The sequence below is a fragment of the Engraulis encrasicolus genome, chromosome 13, assembly GCF_034702125.1.
Source record: "Engraulis encrasicolus isolate BLACKSEA-1 chromosome 13, IST_EnEncr_1.0, whole genome shotgun sequence".
Taxonomy (NCBI): Eukaryota; Metazoa; Chordata; class Actinopteri; order Clupeiformes; family Engraulidae; genus Engraulis; species Engraulis encrasicolus.
In genome coordinates, this window is record NC_085869.1 from 39,300,121 (window position 1) to 39,304,061 (window position 3,941).

General features: G+C 41.6%; 1 long non-coding RNA gene across 1 annotated transcript; it reads right to left on the reverse strand.

Annotated features, from left to right (window-relative positions):
* Window positions 1-1,552: 1,552 nt before the first annotated feature.
* LOC134461754 (uncharacterized) lies at window positions 1,553-3,094 on the reverse strand. Its single transcript, XR_010037393.1, has 2 exons — window positions 3,011-3,094; window positions 1,553-2,217 (listed from the first exon to the last, which is right to left on the reverse strand). It is a non-coding gene; the product is annotated as an uncharacterized LOC134461754 (long non-coding RNA).
* Window positions 3,095-3,941: the final 847 nt, after the last annotated feature.

The window sequence follows — 3,941 nt, forward strand, 5'->3', positions numbered from 1 at the left end:
CGTTGATGTATGAGACCTACCTTCATCTCAGAGGCTGCCTCGCCAGAGGGACTGAAAATGTGTTTCTTATGTAGCATTGAGTCTCGACACACCAAGCACACAAGCTGCCTATCGTCATGACAGAAGAGCTCCAGTTTTCTCTTGTGCCCTTTGCACAGCGACCGCGGCTGGTCTCTCTCTTCAGAGAAGGCGTTGCACAGGTTCCTCAAAACCAGGTTGGGGATCGGTGCGTCCGGTGATGTCACCCGGCACACTGGACATTCTCTGGATCCCTTGGAGTCCCAGAACTGATTCACGCACGATCTGCACACGCTGTGAGAGCAAATCAGCATGACTGGATCCTTGTAGAGGTCACAGCACACGGGACAGCAGAACTCATCTTCGAGTCTGGAGGCCATCAATAGACGAAAACAAAATCTGTAATTCTAGGTCTGATTATCGTTCAAATGTTTACTCACTTTCTTAGTCTCATTGAATACGGATTCGGACAGTAGGCCTAGTCATCATCCCTCCCCAATATCACAATCTGAATTTGTACGCAATTCATAGACAACAGCAAACACTGAGAGCGAGCGTGAGGCTTGACTAGCTATGCTCAATAGTCAACTCGTCGTCTCTCAAACTTGGCGGCAGACAACACGTTTCTATCGAAAGTTCCACAAGCGCAGCCCCAGAGGGAGGGACTAAGCTGCAAGCTGATAGGCTATTATCATTGAAGGCCAATCTAGTTTTTAGGATGTTTTTCTTTTCTTTTCTTTTCTTTTCTTTTCTTTTCTTTTCTTTTCTTTTCTCACAGAGAGATGTGATCCCCAAAAACACCAAGAAGCAGCCAAACACCAAATCCAATAAAATAGCCCTTACGGAAGGAAAATATATTTTTGAATATATGAAATGAAAATATATTATAATATACTACAATATATTGTTTGCCAATATATCATTTTATATTGTACAGCAGTATATTGCACAATATAAAGTGATATATTTTGCGGTATACGAGAATATAGACATTATTGCCGTTTTCGTATATTGACTTATGTATTGCATTATACTGTGAAATATATTGTTGGATATATGGAATTATATCCCATATAGTATATGACTTATTGATAAATCATATATTGATTTATGTATTGTATTATACTGTACAATATATTGTTGCATATATTGAATTATACCCCATAGTATATGGCTTATTGATGAATCATATATTGATTTATGTATTGCATTATATTGTACAGTATATTACTGCATATATGGAATTATACCCCATAATATATGGCTTATTGATGAATCATATACTGATTAATGTATTGCATTATATCCCATAATATATGGCTTATTGATGAATCATAGGCCTATATTGATTTATGTATTGCATTATACTGTAAAGTATACTGTTGCATATATTGGATTATATCCCATAGTATATGGCTTATTAATTAAATCATATATTGACTTATGTATTGCATTACACTACACAATATACTGTAACGTACTTTATACAAGGCATTTATGAAGTAATGTAATTACAACAATGACCAAACATCAATTCAATTCATTCAACTGTTGACATTGGTTTATTAAAAACATGAAACCAACCGACCCTTTAACACCACCGCTCACACATGCAGAGACAGAGGGGCAGACAGGCAGGGAAACGACTTGACAACGACACCGGCCAACAGGCCAAATACTGGTGAAACTTGCCTGTGGCCAGTAACAATTTCAGTCTCCCACTTTGGCCAGTAACTTGTACTTAATGAAAAAGCAGAAAAATTCTTAAAAAAAAACCAAATAAAACAAAACAAAAAAACCCAAATAAAACAAAAAGAAAACAAAACAAAAACTGTGGCTGTGGCCGGTAAGCGAAACACCTCACATAAAGCACTGGCACACATGCACACGTGCACACACACGCGCACACACACAAACACATACGCGTGCCCGCGCCCACACACACACACCCGCGCGCGCGCGCACACACACACACACACACACACACCTTCAGATATATTTTTTTTAAAAAGAAAAGAAAGTGAAGGTGAATTCAGGGGCAGACCGCCCGCAGCCTCAGTCACTCAAGGTCAACAAGAGGGCTCATAGGCCTATCCATGGACTTCTTTTTCTCTTGGTGAAGCAGTTCACAGATTCTTTTATTTAGCGACATCCGGATCTCCCCCATCCTCGCACCTGGATGTGCCTGAGCAACAGCATCTGCAAAAGTAAAGTAAAAAGAATGTTAACTCTCTAACCCATTGAAACTTGAAGGGTATGCCACTAGTTTGGGGCCAAATACACCGTTGGTTCATGAAGGGTTTTATTTTTCATGTTAAGCATTGTGTTACATTCTCATTCAATAGTCTGAAACAAGTGCCCAACATTGCCCAGCTTTGTAAACCCAGGTCAATGATTTTAACCACATTTAGCCCAATGAACCCTTGAATGTAACATGTTACATCAGCAAGTTTCACACATTCAATGTGCAGTTAATAATGTAGCTCAAGTAAACTCTAAATCTGGATGTCCCTAAACCCCACTGCCCCTGACCAATCCAGTCCAGACACCAGCCCCCCCCCCCCCCCCCCCCCCCCCCCCTCGACCACGCACACCCACACAGCTCAGTACCCCCACACACACACACACACACCGTCCTACAACCAACCACACCTTCACCCTGCAATAAATAACTAGGTTACATCCATTCCATAATTTGGATAAAAAACAGGGATACATTCATGTCTACATATCCCCCTCCCAACTTTTACCCTAGCTTCCATCCCCACCAGCAGTACCAACACTAGCTGCAGAGGTCCATTTTGTCCCACTCAATCTCTCTTATTCCCGGTTTATTCAGTAGCTTGATTGAATGAGGTATAAAGGATTTTTTTAAACGATTATATTTGGCACCAAGGGAGTCTGAACCTCCTCCCAAAGTTCAGATAGATGTATCCCCATTTAGTGCATGATCACCAGTGAGTGAGCATAGTAAAGGCACAGTATTGCTTACCATTTCAAGTACTGGAATGCACACCAGTCCATGTGACTATTTTTTTCCTCCAGACCATTGCTGCATACCTCTCCAGCAACCTCTGCAAAAAAAGTTAAAAGAGCAACAGAAAAATTAACATTCACTCACACACTTAACCTTAAATAGGCACAAGGATACCCACCAAGCGCATCACTTCTATATCATTGTCAGAATTGTGAGCTAAATCTGGGGGGGGGGGGAGAGAGTTCGGTAGACTGGTGGAACTACAGCATTCTAGCTCGCAGTGGCAGAGCGTCGTAGTGGCACTCTGTGTCTCGTCCCGACAACAGGGAAGATAAGACATTGAAATCGCAGCAGCCAGCATCGTTAACAGTTGCACGTCTGTTCTTGGCACGAAGGCACTCTTTTATGAAGATGATGAAGCGAAGGAAGACTTAAACTCATGCATGTAACTGGCGAGAATGAATTCCGATGAACAAGAATGACTCGCGCATTCGTTTAAGAGTAAACATGAACACCAACATGACTCAATGAAGATGCAATTGCTGTGAGCAACGCAAAACCCCGAACTATCACAGAGTAGCCGAAGACAACGACGTGTAGGCTACCGTTTTGAAATTCACCAATTTGACGACAAGGCTTCGTTAACCTCTAACAATAGCTCTACAAGAACGGGACAGTGCAGTTAGTTCGTGAGCAAGTTACTCAAAAAAACCTATTGATGTTACCACAATGGGAAAACCGAAGCAGCAACAGCTATGCTTTACCAAAATAATGCAGGACATTGCCTCATTTTACTATACTGTAGTGCCCATTTTTTAAGCAAGTTAGCGATGTGCATTTAGATCTTGTCGCACTTCACTTCTGCTTTGATTCCCTTGCGTTAGCCGAGTAAGCTAGGCGGCTAATTAACTGAGGCCTGGCTTTCTAGGCTGACGTTGGGGCTCAG